Below are 11,064 nucleotides of genomic sequence, written 5' to 3'. Positions count from 1 at the left end.
TAAAATGGGAGGTTTTGAATTAAATAGCATGTAAATACATAAAGATTTTGAAGAAAAATCCTTCTTTTCTGAAAAAAAGGAAAGATATGCAAAGTCTAAATTTCTGCTCTCCAGAGGTGGCTTATCATCTGATATAATGTGCAACAATATTACATTCTTTTTTAGTTTTTTACTCTACATCATGGAGACCTCTAAGGATCATAAATCAAAATAAAAGCAGTAGAAATGAACATTGGAGCCTTAAGCAGATATAGATCTGTATAAACATGTCTCTCATGTACTACAATTCACTGACATGAATCACAAAAAAATCCTCTTCAAAATGCCTCGTGTTTTTTTTTTTTTAAAGTCAGGGGAAAACAAAGCAGTGAACCAGCTTTTCTGTGATTTTCCCACACACACACACACAATCAAGTTTGTTTTCAGATAATCTTAAAGGTCCTTTCTGAAAAGCTTTGCAGGTAGAATGTATTTTTTTCTTCAAGTTCAAAGTCCTTATCTTTCCTAAGGTATGATCTCCTATGAAAAAAATTCTTCTCAGAGGGTGAAGGGAGGGTAAGCAGTTGAGCTACTGAAATTGGAGAGCAAAAAGAAGGACAGAAGGCAAGTGAATTGATGCCCAACTGTGAGGAAGGAGAGACAGCACAACTTTGCAAGAACTCCATAAGAGAATTCATTCTTTCAGGTTCATTTTTCCTCTATGGGAGATGCCAAAAAACCAAAAATTAAATATTTTAATCATTGCAAGGTTAATGTAGCTTTAAGAACTTTGGAGTTTCTGCATTAATGTGTGTTGTTTTATTTATTTATTTTTTAAAAATTTCTTTAAAGGAAAAAACATAACAAATAACTGTTCTCCATGCATCATCCTGATTAGAAAAGTCACATTATTTTACAGTAAGACAATAGAGGTCACCACTTCTTCTTGTCATTTGTTCCTAGAGGTGCAGTGCTTTCCATTTACAGACTAGAAGCAATATCTTTTCCACCGTTTTTAATTTACATACTGTATCTTTTATTGGGGGTGGGGGGGGAAGGACCCTTATAGTCATGAGTTATCTCTACAACTTTTTGTAGATTTGGAGTACAAGTGGACTGTGACTAAACAAGGGAAAAGAAACAGAGTAGCAGCCTCCTCTGTGATGAAAGCAGCTTAGTTCAGTGAGGACTTGAGAGATATTGAAAGACTAATATTTTATATCAGACTGAATAAGTAGCATGGCTGGTGTATGTGATAAAAATGGCATAAATTGGTAGAGCCTAAAACTGTATCTCCATAACTACTTTTGAAAACCTTCATCAACCTCATATCTTATGCCTTTCAAGGATCTTTTATTCATAGGAGGATAAATTAATCTGTCTCCTCTGATAAGACCAACTGCAGGTTAATAATATATGTGCTGTTCAGCTCAGTCGTGGCCATATGAAAGCTTAGCATCCAGTTTTAGCTAGTCATCCATTTTAGATAATCAGTGAAGAAAGGTAAGAACTGCTAATATATCATACACCTCAGTTGTCTTAAATGGTGATTTTATGAAAGAACAAATCACCATCTTTCCACTGTTTATGGAAAAAAAATTGAAATGTTTAGCTCGACTAGATGTCAAACCTTTTTTCTGATTGGAATTACCTTAGATGATTCATAGAATCAACATAGATTGGTAGGGTTGGAGGGGACCTTTAGAGATCATCTAGTCCAACCCCCTTGCAGAAGCAGGTCGACCTAGGAACATGTCCGGGCGGGTCTTGAAGACCTCCAAGGAAGGAGACTCCACAACCCCTCTGGGCATCATAGTTGTCTGTTCAGTGTTCTTTCAGATGTTACTGTGGATGCCAGTATTAATGAACAGGCATTAAAAACAGATGAAAGAGCATTGTATTTGGCTTTATCAGTTCCTTGCTACAAAGGCTGGAGTCTGGCTGCACCTAGAGGATAGTCAATGAATGACAGGCAGAGAATGACCAAGAACAATACACGAGGAGCAAATATTATTTTCTTCTACAAATATGTTATTTTGGCTGACCAGTAGTTGATAGAGGTGGTCAGGACACAAAACCCTTCAGCACATGGCTGCAGATGCAGGGCAATGGCTCTAGAGCCTTTTCTTATCAATACTAATTATTTTTTGCTACTGCCTATCTAAGTTAGGTTTGAATTCATAACTGAAAGTAAAGCAATCCTCGATCATACTGCTAAAATGATGTGTCCCAGTTAAATCTTTTGTAAAAGTGAGGGCTTTTGCATATTGGACACAGCTATAGCTTCTTGAGTACAACTGCCATGTAGTCCAATGTAGCGATATGACGTGTGACAAAATGCTGACCTGATCTCAGGTCAGTTTAGGAGTTTTAGTATGCTAGCAGTGACTTCCTTTAACAACCGTACAAGGAATCCTAGACCAAAGGTTGGATTTGGACAAGAAATCACATTTCAAGATCATATTACATTGGTTTTGTTGTTCTCATAGTCAAGCATGATAGTCTGGGGTTGACACCTGTATGTTTTTACTTACTATATCTGCGAGGGAAATGCAGGCATTGGCAACGAGCTGTTTTGCATTTTACATTTTGACCTAGTTGTAGGCCAGTTAAAAACTGGACTTCTCCCTGATTTTTATTAAAAAGTTGTGTGCAAAGTTGTAAATAGTTGTAAACAGTAATGTTGGGCAGGGAAGCTTCAGTATAGCCTACCACCATTTTTTTACAAAATCAAGGATTTTGTATGAGGTTTGATTTTGTTGTGTTTTTTTTTTTCCTTTAATACCTTTGCTTTCATCTTCCCTGTGTCAAAGCATCATATCCCTCACGATTTTTACATGACAGATAACTAGAATTACCTATTAGTATCTTCTGAAACAGCAGCCCTCATGGAACTGTTTTGTTAGAATATGTAGTAATAGAACAGACACAATTTCCCATTTGTTATTTTTTAATAACTGAGGTGTTTGATGCATCACAGTTATCAAAAGATGAAGCTAAAAACCAATAATTTCATCAGCTATTATTGGCAATTATCTTACATTGGTACTATTAATGCATTAGCACTAAAGTCAAAAAGGCATAATACAAAATGTTTTTTTTACAGAAAATGATGCTCTTTGTAATTTCAGTTATGTGATGTTCTTGTGTTACAGTCTTTCCATCTGGAGAAGCTGCTGTTGAGAATCTGCCCCAATTAGATAACGCCTGCTCAGTTTCTGGGTACTGTAAAGAAATACGCGTTAATAAGAAAGATTCATTTGTACCAAGCTGTTTCTCAGAACAGAAGCGCACAGATCTTCCTGCACTATGTGACTTCTTTGTCATTTCCTGATATGCTGATTGGATTATGAATAGTTTGCATATGACAAGAAGCAGAACAGATGACACATGAAATTTGACACAACATCATACTGACATGGGGATCTGGCTACCTCCCATATGTGTTTCTGTTCATGTGAATGGACTTCAGACAAGGACTTTTAGAGATCCTCACTGAAACAACAGACGACTAGAATAAGATGTACAAGGTCCATGAAGAAGAAAGATGGCAAGATGCTTCTTTTCCTGAAAAGACTTCAGAACTGATTTTCTTTAAAGGTGTATGCTACTTGACAAGGGGGAAATCACTTTCTGGAATCCCTATCTACTCTCCACGTTTTGACTCTTCTAGCCAGGCATTGCTACCTACCCATCCCAAGCAGTATTTTCTTCTGTGAACAGTTTAGCTGAACTAAAAAACAGCACAAGCCAGAGTATTCTTTTAAAAAGATTTGTTTGAGGAAAGTGAGAATGCTACCAGCAGCATTAGCCCTGGCAGCAAATTAGAAGTACTTCATTTTACCTGGAGTTTAAGAGAATCTTTTGCTGATCTCACACTTTCCTTTACTTTATGGTTAGGTGATGGTGAAGTTATTTTACTGAATAACTTAGAATCACCCATTTAAAACTGAAGAATAATAGGAAGATGCACTTAATGTACAAAAACTTCCTCTGATGTAAAGCATCTCCAACCTTCAGATAACAATAAACTCATTCATCCTCGCTTTCTTACTCTCTTTTTTTCTCCTCAAAAGTGCAAAAGTATGTACATAAAAAATGGTGTTTGTTTGTTTGTTTGTTTTTTTTAAAGTCAGAGACTAGTACAAGTGTGTAAGGAGCTCCTAACTAAACCCAGACACAAAAAGGAAGTGTCCATGGAATGAATGCCATGGCAGGCGACCCAGGAGGAGTAAAGAGTTGCTGCCTTATTTTGCAGGCATAGCACTAAGAAAGTAGGGCCTACCTGGAGCTGAATCTGGCAAGATTTCTAGATGTGAACACATGAAGTTAAGTTTTTGTTATAAATAGGTCATCCCTGCCAATTTATAGAGAGAAACAAGAGTCCTTATGGGAAACTAATCCCAGCAGAAATTTATAGAATCATAGAATTGTTTTGGCTGGAAGAGAACTTTAAGATCACTGAGTCCAGCCTTTGTCCCAGCCCTATCAACCACTAGACCATTTCCCTAAGTGCAACATCCACCTGTCTCTTAAACATCTCCAGGGACAGTGACTCCAACACCTCCCTGGGCAGCCCATTTCAATGCCTCACAACCCTTTCAGTAAAGAAACTCCTCCTCATATCCATCCTGAACCTCCCTTCGCACAACTTGGGGTGATTTCCTCTTGTTCTATTGCCTGTTACTAGGGAGAACAGACTGATCCCTGCCTCGCTACAACTTCCTTTCAGGTAGTTGTAGAGAGTGATAAGGTCTGCCCTGAGCCTTCTTTTCTCCAGGCTAAACAGCCCCAGATGCCTCAGCTGTTCCTCACATGAGATGTGATCCAAATCCTTTACTAGCTTGGTAAATATTAATTATATATTAATCACATGTCTGCATTTGTTACAGAAGATAGCTTTAAACAATGTTCTTGCAGCATTATTTTATATTGAAGTCCTTGCTCCCCCCTAAAACATACAATCACTATGTCTTATAGGATTTTTGGTAAATGAAGACCAGTTCTGTTCCTGCTAATGTGCAATGCTGCAAACCTTGCAATGCAAACCTTGAGCTTGCTAAACAAGAGAAGAACTGTATTTGTGTCGAATACTGTAAATTGTCTGGGATACACTGCCTGAAACTCTGGCAATGATGAATTTAAAAAAATTACCTTGCTAGGCCCACAGTGTTTTGCTTTAATAAGCAGGAAAAGCATATTATCAAAAAGAGGCTGTTTGTACACATGTGCATAAAACAGACAGTCTGAACAGGATCTCTGAGAACAGGGAAAGAGGATATGTTACCCAACAAGGAACTTGACAGAAAAGTGTTAGCAGAACTAACTCTGTGTCTTTAGCATGAATGAATCACTTATTGGGTGACTAAGAGAAAAAGTTGGGAGGGTTATGAAAAAGGATTAACAACATGTATCTTGGCATGTAAAAGAGATGGTGCATGAAGTGGCGGAAAGACCAAGTCGAGAGGCCAGGCTTTGTGAATATTCATCTTTTATTTAACTAGTGCATGCTTGAAAAATGAGTGTGACTACAAATGCTTCTGAGTCTGTAGACTGGATATGTATATTTAGCATAGTAAGACCCAATAGTCAATCTTGACATAGGAGTAAATGTGAGATACGCTTTTCTCTTCCTTTCCTCTGAGTCCCCACAACGTGCCATGCAATTAGCATACTAAACCTGAATTGTAGTTACTTGTTACCAAGGTCTGTACACTGGATGTCTTCAAGACCTACCTGAGTATGTTCCTATGTGACCTGATCTAGGTTGACCGGCTTCTGCAAGGGGGTTGGACTAGATGATCTCTAAAGGTCCCTTCCAATCCCTACCATTCTCTGATTCTAATGATCCTGCCAACAGCTGCAGGACAAGTAGCCTTCTAGAAGTGGACCATGGCAACTGGGTTGCTGTTCATATTCTTTTTTATTGTGCTTGCAGTCTATGTTTGCTCTGCTATTCTGTTTTTTTTTTTTTTTTTTCCACTTGTTTGGAGCTTTCATGTTTTGCACTTCCTAGCCCTTTACTGTTATCTTTACCATGCATTGTACTTCTTTCCTCTTTCTGCCTACAGCAATGTGTTCTCCCTTCATCAAGCTATTCCCTGAGCAGGGTCTTCTACCGATTTCAGAGCTCTTTAATTTGCCTTTAATTCAAAGAAGGCTGGTTTTCAACTACCACAATTGTTTTCTCATTCCTGCCTGCAGCTCAGCAGAGCTCACACCAAGACATGCTGTTACGTTTCCCTCTTAAAGTAACTTACTTTTTGCCATGACTGTTGTGTTAACTCATGTACCATGTTTAGCTCCATCCAGAATTTCTTCTGCTCTGATTGCAAATATCATAAGCCATATTTTGTTACACTGAGTTATCCAGTGTAACATCTGTCTTAGCTACAATCTCACCTTCCTCTTAACCCATTATAAATTTGTCAATGAGAGTTACTCAAAGTTTCAGCTACATGTGCTCTGGGGAACATTAGATGGCACTGACCAAAACAACGGTTAAAATACTGACTGTTCTCCAGCTAACAGCCTTTGTGTCACTGTTCCATCAGGAACGATGGGCAATTTTTAATGTAGTTCCCTAATACAGCTTCTGTAGGCTTGATTCTGATTTTTTGTAGTCTCCAACTAAAGGCTACAAAAGTTGATTAGTCCCCAGCTGGCATTGATCCCCCAGCTGTTCTAGTCATGAGTCTGCCTTGGGGCCCAAAGATAAAATAACAGCAAAACAATTGCATTTCTCTGCTGACATCTGTTGGACTCTGGATTTGTGGCAAATACCTATATCCTTCTTGCAGCAGAGCTTGACCTTCTCAGGCTGTTTGCAGTTCTGTTGACTCTTGCAGATGTTACTTCTAAAACTGCTTGATTTACTTTAAAATGCATTTTAAAGACCTATTTTGAGGCTGATCACCTCCAACTACAGAGGTGAACTGGAATGTCATGGGTTGCCAGTCATTTCTTAGCCTCACACTTGCTCTCAAATGGGTAAGAGTGTTTCCCACTCATACCCAAGACTGTGTTACCAAATTAAATACTAGCTTTTCAAGGAGTCCATTTGATCCAAACCTTCTTTTTTTTGGTGTGTTGAATTAGAAACCTGTGGTCCTATATATGTGTCTTTATCTTTAGGGAAATGCTGCCAAAAAGAAGCAGAAGACCAAGCATGCATGTTAGAGAACAATTCCTGCAAAAGCAGTGAGGTACAGGCTTTGGCACACATACTGCAGCCCTTTGTTCTTGGAGACCACAGTGACAGCAGACAGAGCAAAAGAAGACACTGCTCTGTGCAGGCAGTTATGAGGACCACAAGAGCTTTGACGGGCAAACTGGTTTTCTGAACCTAGTGGTCATAAATACATCTCCCAGCAGTGTAGAAGATGACCTTCTGGAAGGGACTTCCCAGTTACAGCAGCACCTTGAAGACCAGGAGGCTGTTAACACCACGAGACTGTTTCCCAGGAGTTCCACTGGCTGCGCTCCCAAGCAATGAAGAGGCATCTGAAAGCCTGCATTTACCTCATACACAAATGTAGGAGGAATGGTGCAGGAGGTGGCAGATCACCCCATGGCTTCTGTGGTATGTATTCATCAGTGAGCATAGCTGGTCTTGAGGTTCAAGGTTAGACAATATGTAGGAGAGTACAGTTAAGTTAATTTAGATCAGGTGTCACTACATGAAGCTTGTGAAACATTTGGTCGGTGTATAGAGCAGATTTTTTATTATTTACACCATCTGTTTGAACATTTAGTAGTTATGCTCAGTTCTATCTTGAAACTGCCAGCATGCGTAACTCTTTGTACTCTCATACTATTAATTTGTGCTACATGAAGGCTGAGAAATTTTTACGCTTGGTCAGTGCTCCTTTGCAAAGTAAGAGATAACTGTATTTTGATCAGTCTTTTTGCCTAGCTGCCATTAAAAAGGCACAGAAACAGAGTATGCTGAATCCCACAGTCTACATTCTGTTCCAAAACTATTGACAAAAAGTGGTGTTATCTAATTTGTCTAAGTAACAGTCACAATAATCTCTGTTTTTCTGGGAGCCTTCCACAGAGCTTATAGCTGTGAGGGAGCTAACAGACTCATAGTTGTTAAGCAGAGCAAAAGAGGTATATGACAAACTGGGGTGGGTTCTGCACTGGAAGGCCATTTTGAATGACTTCTCCTTGTTTGAGAATCTGTAACATGTAAATATAGTCACCATCCTCCAATCTGGAAGACAAAAGAGCTGTAAGACTTTCAAGTCAAATTATGATCTTTGATCTTGCTAGATCTGTGTCCTCCTTTTACACTAACAACATTATTGTGGTTTTGAGGATATTAGGAAGGTATTTGGGGTAAGAAACTTCCGTGAGCTTTGCCATCTGTTATATAACTATAGCCATAGATGCAAATATTACTGCTGTCTCTGCTTGGCTCATGACTGTGCAGTGGACTTGGGGACAGATAAGATGCCCCAGCTCTAGGCTGCTGTGCACGTCTGGGAAATATTTGCAGAGGCATAATTCACTGGCTGCTCAAAACCTAAATAGATTGTTTGGATAAGATTTCTGTGAAAAATGTAAAGCCTACGTAGGAAAACATCACAAATGTGAAGTCTGGAAGTGTGGGCTGTGCTATGAACAGATACACAATGTAAACCAGCCAATGATGTTTGATGCATCTGATCAAAAATCCAGAGGTGGGGCAAGACAATGCCATGAATTGTATGCAGGAAACTGGGATACATAACCCAAACTACATTTTTGCCATGGAGTTAGCACCAGATGCTAACCAGGGGCAGAAAGGGATACTGAATAAGAGTGGGAGGACACTTGTCTTGGGGACTTTATGCATTTGTTTCTGGACACAAACAGTTTGTGTTCCTTTACAGACTACTACATTGGCCTCTACTTGCACGTCCACACATTGGTGTCTGCTTCTTAAACCTAATGTAGTAGTACTCTTTCTTCACATGGCTATTATTTGAGGAAAAAGAGATATACAAACCCCTTCAATGGTGTCTGAAAAGGAAAATATTAAAGTCTGTCAAGCATTACAAGATGGTGAATATCAAATGGGATCCTGAATGCCTATGCAGTTATTGATGGGTTGCCAACAGCTTTTCGAACTTAATGAATGCTTTTGTTAAGGCTGTATCAAATGCCACCATAAAAATGACCTGAACCCTCTGGAGGGTTCACAGCCAAAAGGCTGTGATAGTTTGACCCTGGTGAGATGCCAGGTGTCCACCGCACTGCTCTATCCCCCACCTCCTCAGCAAGCCAGGGAAGGGGAGAAAATAAGATGGGAATCTTGTGGGTTGAGATAAAAGCAGTTTAATAAAGAAGCAGCAAAGCCGCGCGCGCGGGAAGCAAAGCAAAAGCAGATAAAGCTGTTACTCTCTACTCCCCATCAGCAGCGATGTCCGGCCACCTCCCGAGAAGCTGGGCTTCAGTACACATAACAGTTGCTTTTGGAAGGTGAGAAATGAATCTCGCCTCTAACAATTCCCCGGTCCCTAGCAAGAGATCCCAGCTGTTGGGCTTCTCTACCTTCCAATTGCTGACTGTCAGCCCCGTTATCCCAACATCGGAGCAGCCAGGCACCAATCCACTCGCCTGGCTGGCGACTGTAATCTTTTCGCATATCTCTAAGTTCTGTTGAGGTGAGGGACCGAGTAGTTTCCATTTCCTTTTTGATTTCTTTCACTCCTTCTCCTGATCTCCTTACCGAAGGACCAGCTTCTTCTTCTAGCCTTTCCTCTTCCTCCTCTTCTGCCCTTACTAATCAATGATATGGACTTGACCTCCTTATCCACTGCTTCTTTTTCACTACTGGGGCAACCACTGTGGTTGTTGCTTGATTGACTCAACCGTGGTGGTCTCAGGTACAGTTTGAATTTCCACCTTGGCCATAGTTCTCTGAGAGGACTGGACTGCGACTGACTCAACCATGGTGGTCTCAGGTACCATTTGAGTTTCCACTTCAACCATAGTTCTCTGAGAGGACTGGAATGCAGCTTGGTAGGCAGAGGCTAGGCCCCATTATAGTGCCTGAACCTGATGGGCCTCATTGGGGTAGGCAAGACACCCTTCTATCACAGGTGGCGTGCCAGTAAAGCAGGGTTTTTTATCTGTTGAGGTGGTACAGGAGGTGATAACTGTCCTAGGAATTTGCCCATATTCATCCACACACCCTGCTACCCAGGGACTGGCCGCTTCAGGGGGCATTTTAACATCTCTCCATCCCAAATTTGTCCTCTCTGATACCCAGATGAGTCCAGATTCCACAAAATATGTAATATACCAGCCATATTAATTAGTAATATTACAACTCTCATATAAGGGTGACTAAGGACCTGGGAAATCTGTATAATAAAATTGTCTACATCAGTCTGAGTTGAGGAGAAAGAGGTGTGTTGCTCCATGACCTCCATAAGATAGCTCCCACAGCACAGTAAATTCATCAGTAACAGAATGAGACCTGCTATTATTATTTGGGCCATCATGTTCCCAGGCCCTTTCATGCTTTTCACAAAATCATACAACCAACTTAGCAAAGCTATCAAGGTTAGAGCGCAGCACAGAGTCAGTGTTAATAGCAGCATGTTCCTAAACATTACAAAGTGAAAGATAAGCTGCATTATGGCAAGGCTTCATGACCAGCACAGGAACTTTGCACTCATTAGTTTACTATAATTACAATGCATTTAATGTAAAACTGCTATTATCATGGCCCACCTTGGGCGCCAAAACACTTTTAGGTATTTGTATTACATCACACCACAAAAAAAGGGACTATGTAAGGAGAGCCAGTTACCACATCATATCTGCTATAACAAAATCATATGGGAAGCTTGCACAGTTCTTAGCCAGGACCAAACTACTTACACCGTTGGTCCCCAGAGATGCGCTTGTTGGTGGCAGGACAAATATCGTATGTCCATATTGCAAAGCAGCTACCAAAGTAAAAAAGATTCTATGATTTTATTAGCCTCTCTGCCTTCCTCAGAAAAATGAAACAAAAGCCTTTCGGACTCCCTAAAGGTATTTCTGAGAATTTTGACACCCTGAAACCTGCTTTGGGATGGTCAAAGT

Source organism: Colius striatus, chromosome Z (assembly GCF_028858725.1).
Source record: "Colius striatus isolate bColStr4 chromosome Z, bColStr4.1.hap1, whole genome shotgun sequence".
NCBI lineage: Eukaryota > Metazoa > Chordata > Aves > Coliiformes > Coliidae > Colius > Colius striatus.
This window is presented reverse-complemented; position numbering follows the sequence as displayed.